The 16,165-nt window shown below is 27.6% G+C and overlaps 1 long non-coding RNA gene across 1 annotated transcript; it reads left to right on the top strand.

Moving 5' to 3' along the window:
* Window positions 1-2,188: 2,188 nt before the first annotated feature.
* On the top strand, window positions 2,189-12,946 carry LOC107848482. Its single transcript, XR_001668045.2, has 4 exons — window positions 2,189-2,469; window positions 2,797-2,909; window positions 5,637-5,723; window positions 12,758-12,946. It is a non-coding gene; the product is annotated as an uncharacterized LOC107848482 (long non-coding RNA).
* The last annotated feature ends 3,219 nt before the right edge of the window (window positions 12,947-16,165 follow it).

Here is a 16,165-nt window from a genome sequence, read left to right as displayed (position 1 = left end):
CCATGCTTTATACTCTTGTACCACTTAGTGCATGCTATGCTATATAAGAAACTAAATCTAAGATTGTCAAACTAGCTAACAAAAAGTAAAACCTGTCTAGGTGGCCCTCGTTGAGATTTTTCGAGATCCATCAGAACATGTTATCGGTTGTAGAAATTTTCATCACTACACTCACGATTAAGCTGCTCACATAGTTTTCAAGTGATATCGATGTCATGCATAGTGCACTTCCGAAGCTTTTGAGACGATCCGGTGCTTCTTCATTGAAAAATTCTAGCTGACCTACGTACATGAACACTTCCGATGCTCCTACCAGAGAGTCTTGAGGAACCTGCCATAAGATGCTTAGAGAGCTTGAGCCTTCGCAGTGTGTGTAGTCTTCTTTAGCGTACTTAATCCTGTAGCACTCCATAATTGCTGCTGAAAGCATTTCCATCACAGTAATGACAAGTCCAATACCAGAAGAATTGTTACCTATTCCTAGACAGACTCAAACAGCAAGAACTAGGACAAAGTTAATAATAAAGGGCATGGAGAAAGTAAATAGCAGACGCAGAAATTTATCTGGAAATTCCTTGCACAAGGGAGAAAAATCACGACCTGTCTCGAGGATTTCTAAGCTCCACTATATTCAAGAAACTTAAATACTCCAAATCTTGTTCTCTTAGTAATAACTCTATTACAAGGAAGATGCACAGCAACTCTACTGCACCCACACACTAGCTAACTCTAACTGGAAAGACAAGCTAACTCTAGCTTCAGAATCACCTAACTCTAGATGATTACAAAGAAATGAGGGTTACACCACAACACCTACTAATAATCAAACAAACAATGGTAGGCAACATTTAAAATCACAATACAAAGACTCAAATATAACAAGAAAGTAAATTACAACTTGATGAGTTATCAGTTCCCTTTTACAAAATGAGTCTTTGATTCAAGAGCTTTGAGAGAGATATATGTTGTAAGTATATTAAATCTTGGTTTTCTTGTTGGAGAAGATGAGCAATATATGTATGACATAAGAAAACCTAGGAGGAATGTCATTGGTTGAAACAAAAAGGTGGCAACATCTTTTCACCACCTTTTGTACTTGCGTCCAGCTATGAGGTTGAATCTGATAGTGACAGGTAAGTCTAACCTATTTTCCAAGTAGTAGCAGCTTTGTCATCACACAATCTTCAGGAAATAGGTCCCCAACATAAAATTTATTAATTATCAAAACTAAGGACTTCACAATTTTCCCCTTTTTTATGATGAGAAACCCATACATGTCTTTAACTTCGTCAAGCATCCACATAGTACACAACATACACAGCAGGACTCAGTAACATGACAACGCCCAAGCGCACATGCAAGTGGTCGTGGTCTTATCAAGTAGTAAAGTGGCCTTCAAGAAAGCCGAGTTATCGATTCCACAAGGACTTGTTTCAACAACAATTCAATTCTAGTTCACAGTTTAGATTAATTTAGTGCAAGAGTACCAAAAAGAGTTTGTAATTTGTAAATTAAAGAAAAGTAAACGATGCAAAATTTAAAAGTCTTGGAATAATCAATGGAGTAAAGCCCAGGGTTAAAGCACTTCGAACAATCATACTATGTTATTGAATTTCATTCATTAACTTGCTTATCTTGGTTGTTGATTCATAGGGTTAATTGCATGATCATGGTCTCCCGACCTCTAATCTTTTACCTAATTTGGACATTACAACTACATCGTTGAGCGGGATGTAATAATTCAATTAAGCATTTTTAAGCTATCATCCTACGTTTGAATCAAGTAAGGCATCTAAGTACATCCTTGTCCTAGACACTAATTTGAATTCCTTATATTATAAAAGAATACCAACTCTACTTTGTTTATTCCCACGTTCTATATCCCTATTCCCTCTCCCGAGATCAAAAGATCGACAATATATGTATTTTACGGATGATCAATCCATAAAATAATTAAAACAAGAATAACCAAACAATCAAATATGATTATGGCACCTAAAAAAAATTGAATTTAAATTTAATACCATATACTAGTATAACAGTGGATTTATGAAGAGTAGCGTTAGTGATGCTTTCGTATATCTTCTTCTTCTATATTTATTTATATTTGTTAATGTTTGGAGTATGTGGGGGCCACCCTTTCTAATAATTTTTCTAAACTAGTGCTATTAAGCAAAACACCGGGGGGGTGGGGGGGTGGGGGGAGTTTTTTCTTAATTCACTGGAAACATACTTCCAGAAAACAATAAGGTAGCTACTTTGTTTCTTGTTTCTTTCACTCCTTCGCCTCTTTCCCTCTTTCTTTGTTCCTTTTCTATTCGTAACAACTGGGGAAATTAGTCTAAGCAATTTAAAGAGATTAAGAAGATGATTATAGCCGGAGAAAGGATACCCTTGTCCTTACATATATGTTAAAGAAGTTCGAGAAGTTGATTTGTAAAATTTGGAGTTGGGATTGAATCTCAAAAGGTAAATTCTCTATTCCGTTATTGAATGTAATTATGAATGCATATTTAGAGATAATTAATTTGAATCTTGGTACTAGTTCTTAAAGTGGGTTTGCTCAATTGGGTTTCAAAACAAAGGGGGAAAATGGAGAATTTCGATGAAAGAGGAGTTTTAGGATTCCTATCAATCGAGTAGATTTAACGTTGACTTGTATAAGTTGAAAAAATAGAATTTATGTTGGATTCTTGCTAAGAAATTTGAGTAATTTCGGGCATAATCGAAGATTAATGGAATAAATTGTTAAAGGCATTTATGGGTTACTAATGGACATATATGTTATCCTTGTAGTTAGTGAATCGCGTAGCGGCTAGCCGGAACTAGTGGTTGGAAAGGTAAAGGCTACACTTTCTCGGGTTGAAACTTGAGGCTCGAGATATTATCGTAGTTAATAAAGCACTAAGGTATGTAAAGTTAAACCTTCCCTCGCCGATAAGTCACCACCCTATGTCATGTGCTCCTTCCCATTTGATGTTAGTATAATTCTCATGAAAAACGAAAGTGGAATCTCTATATTGCCTTCCATATCATTCCCTTGTTCTACCATCAAGCTTATAAGTATCTATCTTTCCCTCTTTATGTTAAATTTCCATGATACTTTTATATTATCATAAGTTTCTATACTTGAAGCCTTTAGGCCACAATACATATGTGGATACCACACGTTAGGAGTAAAAGTAAATAGTAATGGCATAGTTGCATTTGTATATGCTATCTAGATCATTATCGTAACTCATATGTCATAGGCCTTCAAGGCATTATTTAATAAACATTAACGACGGGAGGATACATAGGTTTGGCTTGGCATATCGCTCGACGTGATTCTGTGCACAGGATCGAGACCAGACCACTATAGCGAGCCCAACCATTGGGCGTACCCGCTTTTGTGGCACCATTTGTATTTGAAGTCAGTTGAAATGTCATGTACTGGTTTTCCCTGACTCGAGCCAACATATGGCATATATGGCCTGCGGGCAGACCCTCATAGTGAGCCCCTGGGCGGGGCATACCTGGATACAAACTGCGATTACCGTTACACATATGGGATCATAGCAGTGGGTAGATGAGCAACATATGCTTTATACTTGCCTCAGATTGCCTTCGAAATGCCATCTTGTTATCATTTATACCACTTATTGGATAAGTGCATCACCTAGGCAAAGTATAGGTCCTATGTTATGATGAACGCTTTTATAAATATTATATATGATGCTGATAAGGTTGGTGCATAGGTTATCATTTCATGTCGTATAGGTGTTATTTGTTGGCTCATACTTTTTCACTTTATTATTTGACTCATATGAGCTTCCGTATTTGTCCAATTGTTATTCTGTCTGCTTTCATACCAGTGCATATTATTTATGTACTGATGTCTCTCTCTCTCTATATATATATATATACTAAATAACAAATGTCCTATTTTAAATACAAATGCAAATGTTTTAATATAAAGTTTTTAATATGAATTTTTAAATTCAAATTCAAAACTATAAATGTAATGTTTATGAAAGCAATTCAGATTATATATTACTTTCTATAACATAAATTAACTTTGAAATGAAAATATTTAGATGAGTTTATCTGTCCGTTTGAAATTGAACTAAGATAAACGTATTTTTAAATAAAACTGATTAAATAAAATAAATTGATATTTGATTTATAAAAACATTGAAATAAGAATTTCTAAAACCTTCAAATACCTACATTTGAAATTCAAGTTTTTTTTTTTGTAAAAAGAAAAAATAACTAAACTGCCCCATTACACTAACTCTGCTTCATGCACCCTCCCACCTCCCCACGTCACGTTATTTGTCAATTTACTTTCAGTGTTTCACAATAACATTTGCATTAAAAAATTTCAATATAAACTTATAACATAAATTTCGCCAAAAATTTCAACACACAAATTATTTTGAAACATAAAATTCAAAAAAAAAAAAGTCATTTCAAAATTCAAAATTTAAAATTTGGAAATCATACATACCTGTCATCATAATTAAATCGTTTAATTTAGCATATTCGTCTTCTTGAACATCAGTCAATTATTCATATTTGCAAGAAAGGAATCTCTTTGCAAACTTCATTTGACAACGTAGTTAATTTAGATTTGGAGTTTAAATGTCTCCAACTCTTAAATAAACATGAAATTATTTGATAGCATCTTCTCCTTCAATCAACCCGAAAGGTGTCTATTATCTTTTTCTCTCAAAATATGAACTTTTGCACTTAAAAATATAAAAGTTATAATAATGAACAAATTTTATCATCTGGGTTTCAATTTATTTGTTTTGTTTTGTTATGATTCTCAGATATTTAATCTTTTCATATATCGACTTGAAATTTGATTTGACTATTTAATTAAATATTTTATTTTTTCAAATGTAAAATTTTATCATCTGGGATAAAGTGTTTTTGAAAAGTTTCATTTATTGATTATTTTTTTGTTATGGTATCATCATGAATGAGTACATCTTAATAAATATATCGACCTAAAATTTTATTGAAAGCACAAAATTTTACTCAAAGGTGTTAACCAGAAGTTATCATTACTCATAATGTGTTAACTACATCTTAATTATTTCTCTAAATGTGTGTAATTTAGTGCTTATTTTGTCATTAAAATGATCGAATTTACTGTTGATTCTTATAGTACAAGTTTTGACATATGCTCCTCTACTTTGATTGAAACTTTTTGAGGTTAGATGAATTTTATGATTTGGTGTTGCATTGGATTACATCCCTTTAATTAGATATGAGTTTAATAAGTTAAATTAAAGAGAATAAATTATGAAATTCTAAACTACGAGTACAAATATGATTATAGACTTGATATGAAATATATTAACCTTTGAATAATTATTTGAGTAGTTTTTGCTAAGAATCCGTGGCAAAGTACTCTTATGAAGGAATATTGACAAATTGTTCCTTTTCACATTTTCTTTTTGCAATAGTTGTTGAGCTGCTATTGCTTTCTTGATGAATTATTTACACTTAACCCTCAATTATAATGAATTTAATGTGTGCTAAAGTATTTCATACATATATCATAGTTTTGAGCTCATTTTTTCCTGCTATAAATACTACACAATGTGCTTTTTATAAGTTGTCTTTCATTATTCGAATGAAAATAGTCAGGACAAAGAACACGGGAGGTTGCTACAAGGGCTAAGGGTAAAGCTTCATCAACAATTGCTATATGGAAAGAAATATGCTATAGTGTAAGTTGGCTTTTGCTGTTAGCTTCTTCTTGAGTGTACCTGTAACTATGTTAGTCCTTTTCATAGTTATGTCCTTATAATTTTACTTTAATTAAAATGCATATTACGTTTTTTGACAATCTATTACCGCTAAACTTACTTTTTTATTTATGTGCTCTTTTGTGCTAACGGGACTGTCAAATATTAAAATATTTTTATTCTCTTTTATCACGCGCTCTTATTCGCATTTATAATATTGTAATTTTTTCATCAACATGCCTATGATCTTTTGGTCCGTTTCTCAATTTTAAATTTAAATTTGACTTGCAAAATCTCACAAAAACGTGAAAGATTATTTAAAAAAATTTAAAAATCTTAATTTAAATTTAAGAAATATTGAATGAAATAGTAAAATTAATTATTTTAATGATTAAAAATTTTCAAAATGTAAATATAATTATTTGTGTAACTTTACCTTTATTAAAGTAGATGTCACTGGGAAAGGATTTTCTATTAAAATAATAACATATTTATTTATATTTAAACTAAGACAAGATAAATAAATAATATAATAAAGTTAGTTTAATAATCAACGTGGTTAATGTTGCTAATGATGCGGTTGTAGAATACGGTGTTTCTTTTTGAATTGTACGTGAAAATTGGCTTCTTTTATTTTGAATTTAAATTTGAATTTTGTATATATTGTTTAAATACATACTTTAAATACATAAATAAATACCTTAAATTGTCATCTTAATTTATATTTTCTCTGTGTTATTGTTTATGTTGTAGGTAACCATATAAGCAATTATAGTATTTCAAAATGAATTACACTTGGAGCACGGTTGTTGATTTTTTTGTTTCCTTCTGATTTTTTTTTTGAAGATAAGTAATTTTATTTAATTAGAGCCCATTTGACTAGATTTATAATTGGGGGCGGCTCAAGCCTATTGGTGGCTTGAAAAAATGAATTGAAGACCTTAATCTTTTTTAAAAAAATTAATATTTTTTTACTTCAAAGTTTATTTTTCTAATTTTTTAAAATGCAAAGTTGTTAAATATGTATTTTTTGAGATGCAAAGTTCTATTTTTTTTGTATGCATTTTTTTTATTTTTTCTACTAATAATACTTTTTTAATTTCAATTTATTTGTCAATTTGACTTGACATGGAGTTTGAAGTTTAAAAAAATAAAGAAGTCTATTGAATCTTTCAGTCTTAAACTAAAAATATATAGAATACATCAAAATATTTATAATTTATGATGCTACAAATGTCATGTGAAAAAATAATATTAAAAAGTTGGCCAAGAAAAAAAAAATTCTTTTGAAACAAGCCGAAAAAGAAAAAAGGTAAACAAATTACAATAAATAGTAAAAAATATTCTTTTTAATAAGTCATATAATAATTCTATTAGTCCTAAGAAAATGAGCCCCTCAAATTTGAAGGCATAAGCCGATGAAAGGTATAGAATTGCTCCTGTTTATAGCTAATGTTTTATAAGTCAAAAGTTATAATTTAAGATTTTAATTTATAAATTTGACTTATTTTTATTATTCATCTTAAAAATAAGTGTTTAAAGACACGTCTAATGTTATTCAGACACCACAAAAATACATAAAAGCTCCTATAACATATTAAATTTTGTCTTTCTTTTTCATTATATAGTTATACCGGTACATAAACATATATAAAGAAATAAACGAATTTAAAATCAAAACTCAAAATTGCTTATTAAAAATAAAAGAGAAATTTCAGTTTGAAATAACTACATATACAGTATATGTTCTAATTTATATATGTGAAAGATTTGCTAAACTAAAGTCCGATGTGTAAATAATCTTTGACTTAGAATATAAATTTAATTTGATAGGATAATCAATAGCGCCTAAACAAGATACAATACACTCTAAGATATTTGTATACAAAATGTATACTCTAAATTAAACTATATTTGTGTTTAATATTTAAATTTGACTCCTAATCTAACATATTGTAATAACCCAACTTTCAAAAGTCAGTAAAAATATTGATCAATCATTATTTTCAACACTAAATTCAAAATTATTTTAATCCCGCTTAACTTAGACTCAATCTTTTGAATTGAAATATGACTTTCTATTTGAATAATCATCTCGATCTTTTTGATTGTCTCTATTATTTGTACTCATATCTATATTTACTTTTCTTGTTTAGCGCCTTCAGTTCATTGTGGGAGTTAATATTCACAAAACACAATTACTATTTTATTTGGAATAATATGAGAATTCTAATTCTTAGTGACTTATTATTTTGATTATTATATAGAACTATTTGAATTTGGTGTTGATCATAAATATATTTTATTTTTACTTTAGCCTATTAATGTCCTAAATATTTTGGATTTATTCATTGATGTATTTGAAGTAGGAAGTAGGAAGTAGGAAGTGCTAATGTATATTAGTTTCTGTCATCTATAAAGATTAAATAGATTTATTACTTTACATCTTAATATTAAACTATAGAATTACTCAGTGAAGTTTTAGATTGTTAAGTTTAGCATGATTTGGGGATTGAGGGTCCATGCATAGAGAGAGTCTGCATAAACTTTTGCGTAATAGAATTTATAGTTTGAGATTAAGTGTACTAAAAGCCCTAAAGTAATTGCAACTGTGATATGATCCTAAAGGGTCGTTTGATAGAAGAAATAAGAAGAATAATTTTGGGATAAATTTTGAGATTATATTCATCCCATGTTTGGTATAAGTATTATTTAATTCTGAAACTATTTTGTCCCACCATTTATACTAAAATATTGAGATTACTATCCAATGGGGATAAGAGATAAAATAATCCCATGAGATAACCCACCGCATGGGATATACTTAGTTATTCCATCCAATGTATCAAACGATTCATAAGTGTCTATTAAACTTTTAATATTATATTAATGTACATATCATTGATAATGTTGAATTCAATAATATTGATAGTCATATTTCATACTTCACAAATTTATTGATTTTATATACGTCAATTTGATGAAAAAAATTATATCAAATAAATTAAATTAGAAAAATATAATTAATTTTCTTTAATATTGTCCGGGCGTCGCGCGGGAAGGTATACTAGTGAATCTAAACAAGAGCTAAAATAAGGTTAATTTTCATGATCTTCAACTTATCGCTCCGACTTAACTTAATCAAATTGAACTTTGCACACTACAAATAAGTTGTTCCACATATAAGCAAACCATTAAAACAATTTGGAACCTTTTAAACATAATAGAATCCAATGAAACCAACTAGATACACAACTAGCTCAAGCTAGTAACACTAGTTTTTCGAGTTGAACTCTAAATGACTCAATTAATTTTAAATTTGTTTGAAAAATACGTTGAACATTGTAAATATGTTCTTGGACACTTACATGCTTATTTATATCATATTAACACATAAAGCACATGAATTATTCTTAAACAAGGGTAAATAAGCTAGAATATTAACAGTAGAATGCATAAATACACCCAACATCACCACCCCGCACTTAAAACCTTATTCGTCCTCAAACAACTCTTTATTCTAAGCATCATAAGTTGAGGAGACTCTACACTTCTACTAAATACAAGACATTCAAGCTAGTACTACAATGACTACACGAAATGCAAGTTTTTAAACTAAGCATGTTACAAACACGATTGAAAGTTCATGAATACTACTCTGAAACATCCTAGCCTCAAGATTTGACTCAACTAGTTGATAAACTCATGCTTATCATTCAATCAAGGACATCATACAAATCACCCACATTCATCAAACATGTGCCCCTCACAACAAGAGAGCTATGTATATCACTCACAATAATGCAATTTATCATAATGGGTACAAGAGTCAAATTACGCTCACTCTTACAAGGAATTCACAAATCACACACAATGAACTATAGGCTTGCCTTTAGTGTAGTGCTCCACTAATATCAAAATGATAAACTTAGGATCAATTAGGTCTTTTTCGGATGGTCATGTGCCTTTATGCTGCTAAAGAAAAGAAATTAAAAAATATGAAGCAACAAAAAAAAAAAAAAAAGAAAAACAATCACCAATATTAAAGAAAAAGAAAGAACTAACGAAAATTTAAAAAAGATAAAGTGGAGCAACAATTTTTTTTTTTTTTTTTTAAAAGGAGGTAGTAGCTGCAAAAAGCCTAAATGACTATTTAGTGAAAATGTCAAAATCAATGACCATTGGCAACATTTTTGGCCGACTGGTCATTTGTGTAATTTTCCCTAAAATAAACCACCACAAATTGTACTAGGTTTGATAATTAGATCACTTCATTTTTTACTTTCCAATGAACTTCTTGTAAAAGTGAGTTTCACTTTATTAGATTAACAAGCGATTTGTATTTGATCAATAATTTTTTAAAATATTCGTATATATCTCTTAATGTTTGATCAAGCCTTTAAAAGTGTTTTTCAAAGTACTTTTTTTAAAATGCTTTTTAAAATGCTTTTTAAAAAAAAAAAACTAGTTTTCTTTAGCTTCTATCAATTTTTGCTATTCTCCAAATGCACTTATTTGTTTCTAGAAGTTTGGTCAAATGCTGCAATTTTTTAAAAACAAGCACTTTAATTTTAAAAAGAAAATAACCGCTTTTGAGAAAAAATAAGTTTCGCCGGACCTAAGGTTGGCATGAACCATTTCAAGCCAATTGAAGTCTAATAATTTTTAATGTTTTAGCAAGTGATCGCAAGTTTAGTAGAATTAGAATCAAGTGAAAATGCAAATTAACTTGTTACGCATAAGCAAGCACTATATATATATATATATCATGATATATAAATAAGTATATGATATATATAAATATCGTTTTCCATCTGATCATTAGTAGGTACTATTACTATTGTTACTTTCTCCGTCTCGAAATAATTGGTATGTATAAATTTTGCACAACTTTAAAAAAAAAAAAATAGAAATATAATTTGACTAATGTATCTCGTATTAATTTTTAAATTTTCATCTATTTATGCGTCTCTTATTTTTATAATAATAATTACTAAGGGTAGAATTAAAAAATAGTTAAGTGAGTGTGGATGGGCTTATACTTTGGTCAAAATAGCTTTTAAGCTATTTTTTTTTTAAATGTTTGGCAAGTTTCAAAATTGTTTTAAAAAAGCCAAAATTTGCTTTTTTATAAGCTAAAAACTAAAAGCTCCAATTCCCAACTTTTTTTTTTTGGCTTATAAGCCCGTATTTTGATCAATTAAAAGACATTTTTGTCCCTCAAAATTTTTTCTTATTCATAAATTACCCTTGTGTAGCCCCAAAATAGCTTTCAATGCTTAATGCTTGTATTAATTGAATATTTTCACTTTTTGTATTTATGATGAACTTAATTCTAACTATACTAGTACTTCTTCATTTGTATAAAACTTCTAATTTATGAAATATGAATTTTTATATATTATTCTCCTTTTTTAATATATTCTTTTAAATTTGGACAATTATTATTGTACAACATATGAATTTCTCTAAAATAAAATAATTCACCAACCAAAATATATGGAGAATACTCATTGAAGATATACAACTTCATGGATGATTAGTGAATGATCCATCTATATTTTATGATGCAACATTTGTATTCGTCAATGTTTTAATAGTGATATTCTTTACTTAATCAACGAGTAATATATTTTCTAATTAAGAGTCTTTTTATCAAACAAATAGTATCATTTGTGACCAACTATTTATATATTAATGTAATTATAATGATTAGTAACGTATATATTTTGCTTAATGATTTAAACTCTTTTAACAGAAAAAAAAAATTAGCGCACAAATTAATAGTTATTCATGAAAATATTTCTAATATATATATATATATATATATATATATATATATATATATATATATTAAAATATATATTAAGTTTAATTTGAATCATTTTATAAATAAAAATTAATAATAATCAAATTTATATATTGTTAACAATTTTAAAGGTATTTCAGACATTTTGACCAAAAAAAGTACTTAATAGCACTTGTTTACCAAACACATCAATAACTTTTTTTCAGTTTCAGCACTTTTATTCAAAAACGTAACTGTTTATTTTTAAAATAAGTTCAGCACTTTAAAAAAAAAAAATTAAAAGCCACTTTTTTCAGTCTATCCAAACTCTTAATCTTTTAAACATGCCAATTATTTGGATACAAATTTTTTAGCAAACATGTCAACTATTTTGAGATGAAAAAAATATTGAAAACTACAAATATCTACCTCAATTATGAGTGATATTATAATTATCCAAAAAAATAAATAAGGGTAAAATAGTAGTGGAAAATCCTTTCTAATTAATCTATATCTATATCTATATCTATATCTATATCTATATTTGTATCTATATCTATAATCTATATCTATATCTATATCTATATCTATATCTATATCTATATCTATATTAAAAGTATAAAAGACCTTAGAAATGTTGTTTGAACTTTTTGCCCTTTATTAAAAGATACGCAATAGACAAAAAATATTTTTTCACTATTTTCCTTCAATTATTATTTAATTATTATATATAAACCCTAATGATGTATATCCTAAATTTTTGGTCTTCTTTCCATGTAGAAGTAGTTTTTCATTAATTAATGTTGGTCTTCTTTTCATGTTGAAGTCCTTTTTTTTTTTTACTACACCATAAGTTTTTATTTTTTCTAATCTTTTAGAGGTGAATCTTTCTATAATTAGGAGTAGCTGACTTATATGTCTTTCATTCATAGGAGGCTATTTTTTAAGCTGTTTTTTCTTAGTTTAGCTTGAATTGCTCTTGATTTAATTTTGTACTTGGGTTTTGATTTTATATTTCGACCCAATTAATCTTCAAATATTATATTTCCTCTAATCAATAATCTATGTGAATGATGTTATGTTACAGTTCTTCTATTTGCTTTATGGTCATGAAACTCTAATTGTGTTTTTTTATTTGCAGGAGCATTCGATTAGTATTTGTGTTGGAATTCCAACACTCTTTACTAAAACACTTTAATCATGTCTTTCATTTTTGTTTACTTCTCAGGTATCATATTAGTGGAAGCAGTTAAAGATTGTGTTAGAGTAGAATGTATATATCACATCTCTTGAGGCGCAATGAGGTTTAATATATGACAAGTATTGATATTAATTTTTATTTCTACAAGATTTTTTATTGCACATAAATACTAACTGAGTGAAATTTATAGATCCTAGGTAAAGTCTCTTGTTATCATCTTTTGTCTATTGTTATCGTTCTTTCAACTTTTTTTATTCAATGATACATAATTTTACTAGACTTTGGTGACCATAAAAACATCACTACTAATTGCGTTGGTTTTATTTGTTTGATATTGGTTTAATTTCGGCAATTCATGTTTCGCTTTAACAAAAGCTTGAGTTTATGTAAAGGGTTAAACGAAAATATGAAATCATCATTCGAATTCAAAAATCAAAATATCTAACAGAGTGAATCTATACTATACCTTAGAAATATTATTTGAACTTTTTTCCCTTTATCAAAAATTTATAATTTAGATAAAATCATCTTTTCATTATTTTTCTAATATTTAAGAGATAAAAATTAATTAAATATTTATAGAAAAATCTTTCCGTATTAAATTAATGACAACTAATACTTTTTTAATTAGTTTAAGAATTCCAAATCAACTAAAATTGATTTAAACTTTTTGCGCTTTATTAAAGTCTCTGCTTTAGATAAAATCGTCTTTTCACTATTATTCTAATATTTAAGAGTAAAAAATCAATTAAATATTTATTGTAAAACATTTCTTATTAGAAATCATCAGAATTAATGACAATTAGTACTTTTTTTCATTATTATAAGAATTTCAACTAAAGCTGATTTTAAAAAGATTTGAAAAATCTACAAATAAATATGAAAGCGTTAAAATAAGAAAAATATAAGAAGTACCAATTTTTAAAATTTTTTAAATAAGTAATCAAAGATTTTCTAAAAATTTAATTTTAAAAATATGGAGGGGTTTTAAATATAAAAAAAATAGAAAAAATAATTTTACTGCAAATATGGTTGAAATCGATGCTCTCAACCTCTAGCAACAAGAAATAGAGGTATTTCATGAAAAACGAAAAAGTGACGATCCATTAACCACTTAAAACTTCTGGTGGTAATATATATATATATATATATATATATATATATATATATATATATATGCTTACAACAAAATACATGTTATGTTTACATTATTATATTAAAGTGCGAAAGATGATTTGAACCTTTTGCACTTTATTGAAAACATTCACAATAGACAAAATTATTTAATTTTAAATAATCAATAGTATTACACGTGCGATTAAGCTAGTATATTAAAAGTGTGAAGACCCTTAGAAAAGTGATTTGAACTTTTTGCCCTTCATTAAAAGACTCTTTTTTAGGCAAAACTGTCTTTTCACTATATTTTAAAATTTATTATTTAATTATTTTTTATTATATTAACTAGACTTCCTAAAATATATGAGACTCCTAAAATATATGGTAGGAGAATTAATTAATATTTTTTTTATTAGACTTCTTAAAATATATGAGACTCCTAAAATATATAGTAGGAGAATTAATTAATTTTTTTCTTTCTACTGTTCAATAGAAAAATACTCCTAAAATAGGACTCTACTAAGAAAATACTTCAATAAATATTAAGATATATGTTAAACTAGAGAACAAACCGGTTTATCTATTGGGAGAATATGATTGATGCTCATCTCACTTGATTCGATTGCATGTCTAGATTAATTGATGCTTGATTCAGTTGGCTTTGAATTTTTTTTTAGGTAAAAGTTAGGTTTAATTGTATTATCATAATATCTTTATTAGTTTGTTATTTTGTGTTAGTTTATAGTTCGCCGATGAATCTCGATCGTCTTTGAGAAATTTTTGTGTGTAAAAATTTAAGTTTAATTGTATTGTTTTTATATCACATTTATCGTATTATTTTGTTGCAGTTTACAGGCGATAGATAAATGTTGGTCGGCTTTGAGAAATCTTTTTATGCAAAGGTTAGGTTTAGTTATATTATTTTGATATCTCTATTGTCGTATTATTGTTATTGTTTACAGGTGGTAGATGCGTGTCGGACGATTTTGAGAAATTTTTTGTGTGTAAAGATTAGATTTAATTGTATTATTTTGATGTCTCTATCATTGTATTATTTTGTTACAATTTACAGATGGTAGATGAATGTTGATCGACTTTTAAAAATATTTTTAGTAAAGGTAGATTTAAAAAATAAATTCTCCATCTTTACATACTCAAAAGATATTAAATTTAATTATTATATTCATATTTGTTATTTAAATAAATATTCTATTTAGTGTAATGTTTGAACTCATTAAAGTGAGGTACACACGCAAGACACGTACACCTATACTAGCATTTATTAAGGGGCGTGTTACCTAAGTCCACAAAAACAATTTGAGACACAGGGAGTAAGAACCCATATGTGCTCTACTGACATTTACTAGCTAGTTTCTATTTCTACTATATAGAAGAGTGAGTTAGAGGACGACCAAGGATAAAATTGTTATTTCATAAAATTCTAAAATGTTTGTTTTTATACTATAAGTCTTAACCGTCCGATCCGACCTCAGACTCTTTCTTCCCGACCTATTTGACTCTCTCTTAAAAGTAGGTCACAAATTTTAATGACAAAATAATCATGCAACTTTTTTCTAAATTAATGTGGATCCCACATTTTTCCTTAAATGTTTTGTATATTAATTATATTTGCCGTTTCAATGAGATATTCAACTTCATGTAAATTTTTATTTTTTTTTATGGTGTGATTTTTAAAGTTTGTTTTACTATAATAAAAATATCTGAAAAAAAGTAGAATTATTTTTTATTTGCACAATTATTTTTTGATCTTCACACATCTAAATGTAATTATAAATTATGATTTGTTAGATCTAAAAATGTGATTCAAATGATGAGCTTTTTTAAATTTTATATCAGAATACTATAATTTATATGCTTAATTGACGTGATAACTTATTTTAAGAAACCTACTTATTTTTAAGAAAATATTTTTTTTCCTACTAAACACATCCTAGGTCTAAAACACTTTTAACAGCAGAAGCAAAATATAGGAAAAAGACACCTTTTATCCATAACAACAAAACCTATGTAGAATTTAAGAACTAACAATAAATGAACTAAATTGCTACATCTTGAACTCACCTAATTTAGTTCAACAAGGGTAAAAATATTATTTCAACAAGTTTATAATTTAATAATACAATCCAGCTTCAAGTTGTTGTCAACATGCAAAGATTATCTTAAATTTAAGAAAAGTCATTTAAGTTTGTACTAAATTCTAATAGACACATAAAAACCACACATTGAAACAACAAAAACATCCGGTGTACGTGTAAAAATGTGAACTCAATTTTTGTCTTCAAATGATTATCAATTATC

Source organism: Capsicum annuum, chromosome 1 (genome assembly GCF_002878395.1).
Source record: "Capsicum annuum cultivar UCD-10X-F1 chromosome 1, UCD10Xv1.1, whole genome shotgun sequence".
NCBI classification, from domain to species: Eukaryota; Viridiplantae; Streptophyta; class Magnoliopsida; order Solanales; family Solanaceae; genus Capsicum; species Capsicum annuum.
This window is presented reverse-complemented; position numbering and strand designations above follow the sequence as displayed.